Source organism: Tursiops truncatus, chromosome 8, assembly GCF_011762595.2.
Source record: "Tursiops truncatus isolate mTurTru1 chromosome 8, mTurTru1.mat.Y, whole genome shotgun sequence".
NCBI classification, from domain to species: Eukaryota; Metazoa; Chordata; class Mammalia; order Artiodactyla; family Delphinidae; genus Tursiops; species Tursiops truncatus.
In genome coordinates, this window is record NC_047041.1 from 56,091,722 (window position 1) to 56,105,759 (window position 14,038).

Below are 14,038 nucleotides of genomic sequence, written 5' to 3' on the forward strand. Positions count from 1 at the left end.
GGTCCCCGATCCTTCAGTATCTGTCCATCCTGTCATGCAGTCTTCTTGTTCCACCCCTCAAGTGGTTTCTCAGTTCTTCCTTCTTTAGCAAGCCTTCCGTGTTGATATACTTGCTCTGGTCTGGGGAGCTAAATGTGGCCTTGGTGGAAATTTGTCCTGGAACCGTTCGTGGCACAGTGCCTGGTGCAGAGTGGGTATTAATGAACATACCTTGAGGGAAAACAACCATTACCACCACCACAAAACTCTTCTCATCTTTTCCTGCTCTGTCCCCTCATTACTGAGTTCCGTGATCTGTCCATGGTGCTGAATGCCTATCCTTGCTACTGTCTGCCTTAGAATGGCTACTTCCCAAGGGTAGGAATCAGTCCCGTGTCCGGGAATTCACTCAGTCTCCCTCCCTCCCTCCCTCCCTCCTTCCCTCTCTTCCTCCTCTCTCCCTCTTTCTTCCTTTCTCCTTCTCTCTCTTTGCCCCACCCCTCATGGCCTAGCTCCCTCACCTCCCACCCCATCCTCCATATACAGATCATTGGCCTGAACTATTTAATGCAAACCGATATAAGGTGATGTGTACTAATTAGGATTAGGTTTAGCTGTATGTATCAGAATGCCCAAAACAATAATCTCTTAAATGATACAGAAGTAGAAGTTCATTTTCTTTTCTTTCATAAAAGAAAGTCCAGACATAGCAGTCCAGAGTCTGAATGGCTTCTCCACAGTTATAGAAAACCAACAGTCCTTCCAGCCTCCCACATTGCCTTCCCCAGGGTGTAGTCCTCATTTTTGTGGTACAAAATAGCTGCTAGGGTACCAGCCATCACATCAGGTAGCAGATGGAGGCAAAAGATAAATAAGGGTGCCCCTTCCCTTTATAGGCACTTCCCGTAATTTCATCCAACACGTTCACTTGCATGGTCACATCTAACTAGCTTCAAGGTGCCTGGGAACTATAGTCTTTTAACTGGGGGACAATTTTTCCAACAAAAAGTTGTGGTCCTTACTGCTGAGGAAGAAGGAGAAATAGTTATTGAAATGTAACTAGAAACCTCTGACATTAGTAATGGAACAGTGTTGTTGATGGTGACAGTGACTGTGGTATACTACTTGTGTGGATGATGACAGCAATGGTAATGGTGGTGGTGATGGCAGAGGGGGTGATAGTGGTAATGGTGGTGTTGATAGTAGTGGTGGTGATGAAGAAGGAGGTAATGGTGAGGAGGGTGATGATAGAGCTGGTGGTCAATATCAGCTCTGGTCCAGGAGCACAGACTCGCTCAAGCATCAGCCTGGACCAGCAGAATACCAGAAGATAGACCCAGTGACTACAAGGTGTCTGGAGCTTGGGGTCTGCTCCAAGCCACAGGGGAGTGATTTCTGGCACCCTTGCTGCTTTGCAGTTCATCAGTCGTGAGCCTCTTACCTTCCTGAGTCCAAATAACCCCCAGAAGAGCATGGATCAGGTTTTCCCCCACACCCCATTTAGGCTGGAAATAACTCTGGAATGAAAATTTAAGGCCTTAGGGAGGTGAAGCAGGAAGGACGATATTGGACTTCCATTTATTAGACAATAAACGTTGATGGAATTCATTTCACTCAAGGAAATCTTTGCTGTGAAATACACAGAGAAACACACAGACACAGCCTCAGACATAGAGACAAATGGTTACAAAGACAGACATGCAAAGAGAGTTACAGATGTGCAGAAACAGGCCCATAGTCATGGAGACCCATAGGCACAGACACACTTAGTCTCACGAGGAGGCACCAGGCCAACCCCTTTCCCCAGAGAGATGCAGCCCATGCAGCCATCTTATTCCATAGGACCACTTTCACGTTACCCCTGGGTCCCGTGCACTGAAGGCACCAAAGAGCCAGAAGTGACAATGAAGAGGGGGGCTCAGAAATCAGTAGCCAATCAGAGAAGGAGGCAGTCTGACCTTTGATACCCCTCCCACCTGGGGTGAGAGTGCACCAGTGCACCATGGCCTGCCCCAGGCCAGCCCAGGTTCTGTGGCTGAAGGTGACCAGAGGAGTGGGAACTGGGTAGGAGGGGTTGTGTCCTCCATGATGTCTCCCCCCAGGGGCCCAAGGACACACCTGGAGGCCATTAGCAGAGGATCCGTCAGGCAGCAGGCTCCGGCTCCAGGTGAGAAGGCGTGATGAGAACATGTGGCAGCCTCCACCAGCTGGAGCTGGAGCATGGAGGACACCTTGGTCTGAGCGGCTCCAGCATCACTCCCCCAGCACCCACCTGGAATGCAGAGGTAACCACAGCACAGGCTCTGACACTCAAGATTGTTGGTGAGCCCACCTCCAGTTTACCTCCCAAACTTTTTTTTTTTTTTTTTTTTTTTTTTGTGGTACGTGGGCCTCTCACTGCTGTGGCCTCTCCCGTTGCGGAGCACAGGCTCCGGACGCGCAGGCTCAGCGGCCATGGCTCACGGGCCCAGCCACTCCGCGGCATGTTGGATCCTCCCGGACTGGGGCACGAACCCGTGTCCCCTGCATCAGCAGGCAGACTCTCAACCACTGCGCCACCAGGGAAGCCCCTCTCAAACTTTTCTGACATCAGATTTCCTGACCTTCATAGTGACCTTCTTCTAGGTAACCTTCCTGATGACTCCACTGCCCCCCTTACCCATCACCCCACCCCTGTCTCTTTCTCTGCTTCTGCTCAGAGCTCCTATATGACATTGTCCTGACCTGCCTACCCTTTCCATTGATCTGTGCTTCTTGGTAAGTGACAGCCCTTCCTGGCTCCAGCCCCTGCCTCCCTCCTCCTCTCTAACCAGCTGGAGCAGGTTTATTTCACTGCAGTTTCAGTTCTTTCTTAGTGACTGAAGATGTTTGGGTCCCACCTTGGCTCTCAGCCCCCTTTGCTGCCGATCCTTGGCCCTGGGACTCATGGCTGACTCATTTCTCACCACTGGAGTGCTGGAGCTCCCAGCTCCCGAAGGAGCCCCCAGAGAGCGCCGCTCTTTGCAGACAGATCATCAGTTGCCACACCAGCCTAGGCCTGGTTGTTTCCTGCTGCCCCAGGGCCTCTGCTACCTTTCCAGCTTCATGTTGGCCATTTACCAGGATGACTTAGTGCTAGTTTCCCCCAGTGGGTCACATTCAATGTCCTTAGACTTCCCCAACTGTATCCCAAAATGGTAGAGAAAGCATTCAGCCTCAGGTGTGGTTGCGGTCGTTTTCCCCAACCCTAATAAAGGCCTGATTTCCCTGGGGATCTCTATGAGCTCATCACTTTATGGAAGGCTGCAGGTGGGCAGGAAGACCTTGAAGGCTGGCCAGAACATTGATAATTGGCTGCCCCACATGTACCTGGACTTAGGTCAGGAACCTCGGGACAATGGACAGCAGCCCGAGCAGTCAAGAAGCTGTTCCCTGTTGAGGCAACCCGGCACTCTGTACCTCGGCAGCCCCCGTGGCACACCCACGGTAGACATCTCTCCCCCCTCCTTAGCACAGGGCCCGGCTGTGGCGGGGATGCAGCTTGGCCCTGCCAGTGTGTCTCCAGCCCTGCCCTGGGGAAGGAAAAAAGAAGCCAGTTGGAAGTTCAGAAAAAGAAAGGCTAAAAAGGAGCCCACAATCGGCCCTAATTAGCCACTGGGAGAGAGAAAAAGAGGTCAGAGGACTGAGTCTACTTCTGAAAGAAAGCACCTGGCAGGCAGAGCTCTGGCTGGTATGTGCTCCACACCACCCGGCACAGGGCTGGGCCCTGCATGCAGGGGCCCATCTGACCCTGGAGTCTTCGGCTCCCCAGCTGGGGAAGGGCTCCACATCTGCGCACAGGCTCCATCGTGGCCCTCTCCTCTGGAAGAGGCAGCTGGGTTGAGGGAGGGAGGGAAGGCAGGCTAACTTGATTGAGGGCCCGCTGTACCCAGTGCACTAAGTTGAGAGCTTTACATACTTGGTTGTATTTAATTCTCACAGTGGCCCTGAAGTGAAGGTACTTTGGCCCCAATTGTTAAATAAAGAAGTGGACACTCAGGTTAAGTAGTTGACCCAAGATCACACAACTTAAAAGGGGCCGAGTGGAGAGTCCAGCTCAGGCTGTGGGCTCTGCAGCCTGTGCTCTGGGTGCTATAAAATGAGCACTCAGAGGGCAGAGCCCTGGTCTGCGTCATCTCTGTGCCCCCAGCGCCCAGCCTGGGGAGGGGCAGGCAAGTGGCAAGTGCTGAGAAGAGCAGTTGAACTCAACAGGCAGGACAGGCTGAACCAGGGAAGGACATAAAAAGGGAGGGACAGATGGAGGGATGGTGGAGACGCTGCAGAGACAGAGAGGCAGATGGCTTCCGTGCCCTGGGATACCATGCAGGGGACCCTCGGGGTGGGGGGCTTTCCTGGGGCTGAGGACAGTGCTGGACTGAGCACAGCTTGTACCCTGCCAAGGGGGAGACGGGGAGGAAGAAGTGCATTTCTTCTCCCCACTTCGCCACTCCTCCTACCCCGCAGCCCACCCCAGATGGTTAAGCTGAAGCAGGAGACAAAATGAGGAACCTTTAGCCCTTGTTGGAGCCAAGCCACCCCTTCTTAGCCAGGGCAGATCACCAGCAGGCCAACTGGGCCAGGGCCAGGCCGTGGTCCAGAGTGGGGGGTAGGGGGAACATTGGGCCTCGGGGCAGGGCCACTGTGGGCACGGCGCCCCTCCGTGCAGGCTGCATCTTCTGGCAGGGGCCGAGAGAGGCGGCAGGATGGGGAAGGGGATGGGGATCCTCCTTTGGCACTGCCTCTGAGCACCCCAGTAGCAACTGAGGAATAGGAGAGATATATTTTAGGTCAGGCTGACTTCACATAGCAGCTGGTTCAGTCTTCACAACCACCACCCTGAAAGGTAGTGATTCTCAATCCTGATTTTAAAGATGAGGAGTTGAGGCACAGAGAGGGCAAGTAACTTGCCTAAGGTCACAGAGTGAGTAGGCGAAGGGCTGGGATTCCACCCCAAGCTCTTTGGCTCCAGGCCTGCTCTTAATCGTCATGATCTCCTGAGAGGAGCAGCAAGAAGGTTGTCTGCACCCACCAGCAATTAGGGGCCCCTCAGTATTGTGAAAAGTGTCAGTGGAGTGTGTCTGATTAGCCTCCTCAGTGCCCAGCATGGGACACATGTGTTTTCTAGATGGCTCGCCATTATCCTTGGCTGAAGAATTGCGTGGGGTTTTCTAATTACAAATTATTCCTGCTGGATTTCATTACGCTCCCTCTTGTACTGGCTTTTTGTGTTCTCAATAATCTTACAAAACTTTGAAAACCATAGTCAGCCCAGCTTTTTTTTTTCTAGGACTTAAACTATACAGCTAAGCTTTTATTAAGGCACAATGCTGTTACAGCTTTAACAAGTGAATGTTTGACTCAATATTACAAGAAGACGGTGATTATTTGAATTTTACCATTCCACATTTATAATGAGTCAGAAGAGCAGGACAGAAATTTACCTTCCTGTAGAAAACCTTCATTCATTCGGAAAGCAAATTTCTCGTGGCAGAGGGAAGTTCTCATTTAAGTGTTTTGAGCTGTTTTCAGCCAACGGTCAACCGTTGTAGGCAAGTAGCCTGGGTTAATTTGATCATTTCTAAGTGAGACTTTTCACTGAGGACTGAGAATTCTTCAGATTTAACAACACTAACAGAGACAGCAGAAAAAGAATGCTTTATGTCATTAAAAAATGAAGAAGAAAATGCAGTGGTCATCAGGACCCAGCACAGGTTTTACTTAAAGGAAGTCAGGCTAATCTCCTATCTCCTCCTTTGGGAGAACCTGAGATCAGGGGTCGGTCAGAGTCTTGAAAATCTTGATTTCAAAAAGGCATTTGACTATATGATGTCACTTATATGTGGAGTCTAAAATATGACACAAATGAACCTACCTATGAAACAGAAAGAGAATCATGGACATAGAGAGCAGACTGGTGGTTGCCAAAGGGGAGGGGTTTGGGGGAGGGATGGAGTGGGAGGTTGGGGTCAGCAGATGTGAGCTTTTATACAGAGAGTGGATAAACAGCAAGGTCCTACTGTATAGCACAGAGAACTAGATTCAATACCCTATGATAAAACATATAGAAAAGAGTATATAAAAAAGCATGTATATATATGCATAACTGAATTACTTTGCTGTACAGCAGAAATTGACACAACTTTGTAAATCAGCTAGACTTCAATAAAAAAATATTAAAATTGAAAAAACAAAACAAAGCAAAAAAACCCCAAAAGGCATTTGGAACATCTCCCAAGGTTTTTTTTTTTTTTTTTTGCAGTACGCAGGCCTCTCACTGTTGTGGCCTCTCCCGTTGCAGAGCACAGGCTCCGGATGCACAGGCTCAGCGGCCATGGCTCACGGGCCCAGCCGCTCCGCGACACGTGGGATCTTCCCGGACCGGGGCACGAACCCGCGTCCCCTGCATCGGCAGGTGGACCCTCAACCACTGCACCACCAGGGAAGCCCTCCCCACCACACACCCCAAGGTATTTTTATGGCAAGATGAGGGGCAGGATCAAATAGTGATGCTCTAGGGGAATGCCTAGCTGCCTGGCTAGCTGGTGGAGGAGAGTGGATTAGTGGATCAATGGCAGCCTGCAGGGCAGACTAGAGCCCTGCTCAGGCTCTGTCCTCCATGCTGACTTGTGGGTCTGATATATTTTTGGAAGGACTTGGACGAGGCCAAATAAAATGTGTATCTAATCTGGGGCGGGACAGTGACTGTGTCATATGGCCAGACTGGGTTTCAAAATGATCTGAATTGACTTGACCTATAGGTGACAACCATAGGTTCAAGTTCATCCAGGTAAATGCCAGGTCCCTATCGGGGAAAAGTTTGGGTGAGGGAGAGGGGAAGGAATTATTGAGCACACGTTATCTGCCATACCCTCTGCATAAGCTCACTCACTTAATTATGAACCCCTAAGAGGGGGATGTTGCTCTCATTTTTTTTTTTTTTTTTTTTTTTTTGCGGTATGCGGGCCTCTCACTGTTGTGGCTTCTCCTGCTGCGGAGCACAGGCTCCGGACGCGCAGGCTCAGCGGCCATGGCTCACGGGCCCAGCCGCTCCGCGGCATGTGGGATCTTCCGAGACCGGGGCACGAACCCGCGTCCCCTGCATCGGCAGGCGGACTCTCAACCACTGCGCCACCAGGGAAGCCCCGCTCTCATTTTATAGGGGGAGGAACTGAGGCCCTGAGAAGCTAAGCACTTGCTCTAGGTCACGGCTAGAAACAGATGGAGCTGGCATCAAAACCAAGGCTGGTCAGACGCCTAGGTCCACCTTCTCACAAAGTGTTTAGGATGAAGGACTGCTTAACAGCAGTTTACGTGAGAAGAAGACAAAAACACACATTTATGTGGTGTTAGTCCCAAATTCTAATGCTGAGGCTTTTCTGAGCCTCTCGTTTGAGACCACCTTGGAGTTAGGCTCAGGGTGCAGAGATGAAAACACCCAGCCCCTGAGCAAGCTGAGCACCTGGTCTGGGCAGAGAAACCAACACAACCACAGGCAAATTGACAGTCCTGGGCATACTGCGTGCTGCGGAAGCCCAGTGAAGACAGGCCCCCTGCCTTGGGAAGTCCTGGCCAACTGCACAGGAGGCAGTACGTGGCCTGAGGCCTGAGTACGGCTGCCTGATCTGGGAGCCCAGGGAGCACACGGGGTGCAGGTCCAGGCAGAGGGCGCCAGGCCAGGCACTTCATTTCTGCCCCTCTGGGCTCACTATAAGGCCCAGGAAGTGTCAGGGCTGAGGGGATGGGGAGGTTTGCCAACCTTCCACTCCCAGCCCCCAGCCCAGAAATGAAAGAAGAGAGCAGGGGCAGAGTAGGGGTTCTGGAAGGCATCTGGGAGCCAGAGTCAGGGCTGCGCTTCTGGGAATGCTGTGAGGTTCTGAGACCTTGGGCTCCAAGTCTGCCGGTTACTTTGTAACCATCGGCTGTGTCCTGAAGCTGTTCTTTCAAGTGAGAAGATTCCAGAGACTGGTGTTCAGGGGCAGTGAACATGCAAAGAACAGACATCCTGGGAGTCAATTTGGAAGAGGAAAGGAGGGCAGACCACGTCTTTGTGCTCAGGGGGGAGACAATGTGAATAACATGTACAGAGGTCTCTGTGGTGCAGGGATAAGCTAGGTGGGCCAGAGACAAGAGGTCAAGAGACGGAGGAGGGCGTTGCTGAGACACAATTGGTGAGGTCTGCAAAGGCCAGGCCAGGTGGGCCTTGCGGGCCTTGTTCAAGGTCTTAAACTTTATGCCAAAGGCAAGGAGAAGCCACTGAAGGCTTTTAAGCAGAGAGGTGACAATTTTATGTGCTTTTTGGAAAGATCGCTGCCACTGCAGGATTGAAGGGGGCTGAGTGAAGAAGACAACTGAGGAGATGCTGGAAGGAGGAGTGCAGATAGAAGAGGCCAGTGCTTGGGCTGGGTGGTGGCGTGGAGGTGGGGAAAAGTTGTGGGTTTGTCACTCGGGGCCTGGTGACAGGCTGGATATGGGGTGAGGGGGAGGGATGGCTCTGGAGTGTCTGGCTTGTGAATGATGGGATCATTCATTGAGAGAGGGAAGACCGGGTCCGGGGTGGGCAGAGAGGGTGAACTCTGCCTCGATCCCAGTGAGTTTGAGATGCCAAGACATCCAAGTGGAGAGGCTGAATGGGCAGTTGGATATTTAAGTCTGGAATTCAGGAGCCATGCCAAGGCTGGAGCTGCAGAGCTGGGACTTGTTGGCATTTAGGTGGTAATTGAAGCTGCTTATTCAAGGGCCCCTGGGATCCGTTGCCTGCCCTGGGAAGCAGTTCCTGACCCCCACCCTGCCCTGACGCTGGCTCTGGGCTGCCTCTGGGCTCCCTCAACTCCCCCATCACTGTGTGTGGTCAGTGTCTGTCTCCCTTCTCATATGGAGAGCTCCTTGAAGGCAGGGACCACATTCATCTCTGCATCCTCACGGTCCAGCCCAGGTCCTGGCACAGAGGAGTCACTGGTGGCAGTTTGATAACTGAGCGTGAACCAGCTCTCGGTGGAATGGGCTGCCATAGAAGGGAATGAGCTTCCCGCCCCAGAAGGCTCGTTGGTAGGGCTCTACAGCCCATCAGGGAGTAGAGGAGATGCCTATACCCAGCAGGTGTCCTCTGGGGACCCTCTCAGCCCTGGATTCTAGATTTCCAGGACCTAAGTCACATTCCCTAGGGAGGAGGAAGTGTCATTTCCTCTCATCGCTGAGTCCAGAGTTTGGGCTGGGACTCTCTGTGGCCTCAGTCATCCTCTGGAGAGGTTTCCGGAGGCTGTGCCGACCTCAGCAGATGCTCTCCTCCCCCATGAGCTTCTCAGCTCTGGGGCTGCCACCCAAGCGTAGATGCCTTGCTAGAGTTTAGCTGAAGCTGCTGAGCTAGCTTTGGCCTGGGCTGCTAGGGCTGGCTGCCTGCCCTGCCCATCCTCTTTGACCTCAGCCTTGGCCTGGGCCCTTCTCTCTCCTGGCCACCTCCACTCTACCCCACTGCATCCCTTACTGCAGCAGCCAAAGTGGGCCTCCACCTGGAGATTCTGGGGGCTTGGCAGGAAGGGGGTGTACATGAACGGAGGAGGAGAGGGAGCAGACTGGTGAAGAAGCTGAGAAGGAGGAAGGAATGGGAGGGGTCTTGGAAGGGGCAGTGAGGCACAGAATGTCCCCACTGAGATGAAGGGCCTGTAAGGTTATCTAGCTCCCTGCTTTGCCTGGGGAGAAACTGAGGAGCAGGAAGGGAGAAGTGGGAGTGGAGGGGAGCGGTGGGGGGTGGAGGATGCCAGAGGATGCACTGGGCACAAGAAACCTCCCTGTGCTTGGGGAGGTGGAGGAGGGGAGGGACCAGAGGGCCCAGGAGGCTATGACCGTGACTGTCCCACCTGGAGGAGGGGGTAGGGAGGTAGCGGTGTCCTAGGGCAGAAGCTTTAGGAGTCAGGGTGGCTGAGACGGATGTCTTCCCATATGAATCAACCCCTGCTCTCTCCTGTCTTGTCGCTGCGTTACACTGGGAACTCCTGGAAAATAGGAACTGCATCTTCCATCTGATTGGGACATTCCTAAGGCAGTGAATAATCTAGAGTCTCCCTGAGATTGGAAGACTGACTCCTCCACCAGACAGGACCAAACCTCCAGCCTCTGTCCATCCACAGCACTTGGCATTGGGCAGGGCAGGGAGGAGAGGTGATGGGGCACCTGCAGCTTGGACAAGAAGACACAGAAGGCACCTCAGAGGGGCCTAAACTTCACAGGACTGAGCAGCCCCGCCCCATTTGTAGGAGGGAAGGCGAAACTTGAAGCCTGGGAAATGAGAGATAAAACCAGCAGAGAGGAAGATTCCAGCCTCCGGAGCTGAATCCTCACAGTTTAGCAGAGCCTGATAACATGTACATTGTTACAAGAGGTGGGAATGCTGGGTTATTCCCACCCTGGCTCAGAGTGTTCAGCCTGAGATAACTGGTGACTGTGATGCACACCAGCTATGCCAGCTCTGGTAGCAAACACTGCAAGGGACCGCCAGGCTGCCCCAGAAAACCCAGAACCACCTTGGTTTCCAAACCACTATAGGACGTGACTATGGGAACTTAAAAGGACTAAGACATGCGTCTCTTTGTTAATATCATTTTTATGCTTGGTTTTAAAAATAAAACTTATTTTACATTTGTTTCAGAGTGCTCACTATAGAAAATTTGGAAAGTAGAAGTTGAAAGAAAAATAAGCAGACCCATAATTCCACTAGCCAGAGACTTTTTGGACAAATTTCCTTCCAGTCTTTTTTCTATGCATATTTTCTCCATGATTGGGTTAACACTGTCATAATCTTTAAAACTGTTTTTTTATTTTATTTTTTCTTATAATTATTAAGGTAACACATACTCTTTTTTCTTTTTAAAGGAAAGTACAGAAGAACATAAAAAAGCAGGAAAAATTTACTCATAATCCTATTATCCCATCAATCATAGTGTGAAGATATTGGAACATTTACTTCGAGCCATTTTTCTGTGCCCCACACTTTACATAAAATGTTAGTAATGGTAAGTACAAATTCTCTGTGTTTACAATTTGGGAGACAGCATAATGTATTTGTAACAACAAAACCACCCACCTGTATTGGAATCCTGGCTCCATCACTTACCAGCTGAGTGACTCTGGGAAAATTACTTGACCTCTGGAATCTCAATTTCCTCAGCTATAAAATGGGATCAACCATTATCCAGTTATAAAAGAGAGCCTGCTTTGCTGGTTTGTTTATATAAAACTCCTGGAATGCACCCAGCATTTAGTGACTCCTCAGTAAAAGTGTAGTGGACATTTGTCACAGTTTTTGCTGCCTAAAACCAGTCCGTTGCTTTGTATTTTGAGTAAATCCCCCACTATGGGAGTCCTTATGGAAACGAGGACCCAATCTTCCATTTCAAAGCCAAAAGGGGCCAGATACTCTACCACCACCACCCCCTGCCAATTTGGCCAGTTGTACCTGGCTCAGGACCTTGACGTGACAATTAGTGAGGAGGCTGGGAAGAAGATTCGTTAGCATTCGTTTGTGTTTACATCATGTAGCAGTGCCACGTCTGGGTGGGCAGTATGGTGGAGATGTTCAAAGTTCGCGCTAGTGGAGACATTGGGGCCAGCTATTCCTATGGTATGACCTTGGCTGTGAATCCAGCTGCCCACTCAGGTGGTTCTCCAGTTTTCCCATCCATTCCGAGCTGCCCAGTGGAACTGCTAATAATTTTTTTTTTTCCGTTTTGCTTAGTCTGTGTCAGTTTCTGTTGCTTGCAATCACAAAGGTTACTTCCTAAATCTTTCCAACAGTAGAATACATTTCAGGCCCTAGCTTCAATTCCCAGCCAACATTTTAATGCAGGCAAGTCCAGGATATGCTAGAATGTTGTGCTTAATCCTGGTCCTTTGGACAAAGAACAGGGGGACCCTAGATCTGTGCCTCGTTGCTCAGCCCAGAGCCCGCTTGGATAGAAGAGGTACTGAGAGCTGCCGAAGGAAAGTATGAAGGAAGGGAGAGAACAGGTGAGGGAGGGATTTCCACATGCCTGCTTCCTACAGGGAGCTTGTGTGTGGTCCACTTGAATTCCTACGCTTCCATGGGCCTCCGCCTGACGAATCCTGTAACTTGAGGAGCCTGAAACCATTGCAACTCCTCTTGTTCTCCTCCTGACCTTACATCCTCCTGTTTCCCATAGGATGGCATGACCCGAGATAACAACCCTGAGTGTCTCCCAAGACCCTTCCAGTATAACTCCTAAGCATTTCTCGACCCATACCTTGCCTCCCTCGCTACCAGCTCAGGGCGTCACTTTCTTCCATCTATCTGGATTTGCTCATGGGGACCTTGTTTGCCACAGGACTGGTCTTCAGGAGTTAGGTGGCAGGAGCAGGACCCCAGAGGCCAGGTCACTTTTTTTTTTAAATTTTTATTTATTTATTTAGGCTGCACTGGGTCTTTGTTGTGGCACACGGGCTCTCTAGTTGCCATATGTGGGATCTTCGTTCCTGATCAGGGATCGAACCTGGGGACCCTGCATTGGGAGCACGGAGTCTTAACCTCTGGACCACCAGGGAAGTCCCAAGGCCAGGTCACGTTTGACCAACAAGACTGCTTGCCTGGGCATCTCAGTCCTTAGGCAAGGGGCTGCGGGTAGACCCAGCCAATAGCAGAGCTCCAGAGACACCAGCCAGGCCTGAATCCCACCCAGAGCCAAGCTGGGACTATCAGCTTGGTAACGGAAGATATTTGTGTGCCCTTCTAGAACTCCTGGAGGACAGGGCCTGAGTCTCATTCATCTCTTTATTCCCCACTTCCATCCGCCCCCAGTCCCAGCACAGGGCCTGGCATATTGTCCGTGCTCAGGAAGCATAGGTTGATCAGAGACTCTGGGGTCCTTGCCTCAGTGCCTTCTTGGCACGCCATCAGAAGCGAGACCTGGACTGGCTACCTCTCCTGCTCATTTCCCCCGTTCCTAACTCATGCTCTAAGCTCCAGCCACATCAACTAGTTCCCTGAATGTGTGCCAAGCTGTTTTACTGCCATGCCTTTGAACATGCTGTTCCCTCCACCCAAGGCCCTCCCTCAACCAGGTCAGCCCAATGAACTCCCACTAATCCATCCTTCCTTTAAGGCTCAGTGAGACTGCCTTCCCTGGGGAGCCTTCTGGAACTGGCACCAGGAGGCCTCCCTTATTTGTGACCCTTCTGGGTCCTGCCCATGCGGGCCTCTGTTTTACCACTTGGCACACAGCATTGTGGGTATGTGTCCCCCCACTAGGCCGTGCTTCTGAGGGAACTACGTCTGTTTCTCTCTGTACTTCCAGTGCCTAGCCAGGACCTGGCACAGAGGGAAAACCAGGAGGTGTTTGTTGCCTCTCTACCCACCCGCACCCCTTGGAGGCAGGAGATGCCCCAGGAAAGTTTGCAGGGCCTTAAATGCCAGGCTAAGGAGAGAGGCTTTGTCAGATTTTCATTTATGAATAATCTTGGTGGCTGGGCCCCCCTCACTTGGGGGAAGGAAGAGTGATTTTTCAATTTGTCCCTCTCTCAGCCCAGAGAACAGGGTATTCTCAGCAAGAAGATGGAATATGGGCCTCCGCCTGGGGTCATGGCTGCCCCTCCCCCTGGACCCCCTTTATTTCCCTCTGCCTTTACTCCCGACTCCTGAAGTCTCTTCCCAAAAGCTGGGATCTGGGATCCACTGCCACTACTCAAAGGCCAAGTCCAAACCTCAGTACTCTGTTATGTAAGTGAATTATCCACTGTTCCCAACCAGAGCCAGCCAGATCTCCTCCTCCTCCTAATTGATTTAATCTTCTCATACCAGAGAGCTGGGCGGGGTTGGGGAGACAGTGTTGATCAGAAGCCAACAGAAGCCTAAGTCAGTGACGTAGGCTTGTTAATTACAGAGAATCTAGGTCACGGATTGGCTCTGGGTGGCTCTGACTCTCTCCCTCCTCTGTCATTTGGGCCTCTGAAAGGACATTTTCAGTTTCTCTTGATTACTCAACCCCAGACCTCCACAGAAAGTTGAGGGTCCCATTAGACCCCATTTCTGTCTCCC

At 51.4% G+C, this 14,038-nt stretch overlaps 1 protein-coding gene across 6 annotated transcripts in view; it reads left to right on the forward strand.

Annotated features, from left to right (window-relative positions):
* ARRB1 (arrestin beta 1) overlaps positions 1-14,038 on the forward strand; it is a 122,578-nt gene that overhangs the window by 97,820 nt on the left and 10,720 nt on the right. For 4 of the 6 annotated variants that reach the window (XM_033862266.2, XM_073808449.1, XM_073808451.1 and 1 more), the window contains 3 exons: positions 2,082-2,264; positions 6,257-6,464; positions 10,864-11,003. The gene's annotated coding sequence lies outside the window, so the exon portion shown is untranslated. The remainder of the gene's footprint in view (positions 1-2,081; positions 2,265-6,256; positions 6,465-10,863; positions 11,004-14,038) is intronic. The other 2 variants (XM_073808452.1, XM_073808453.1) reach the window with 1 other exon arrangement.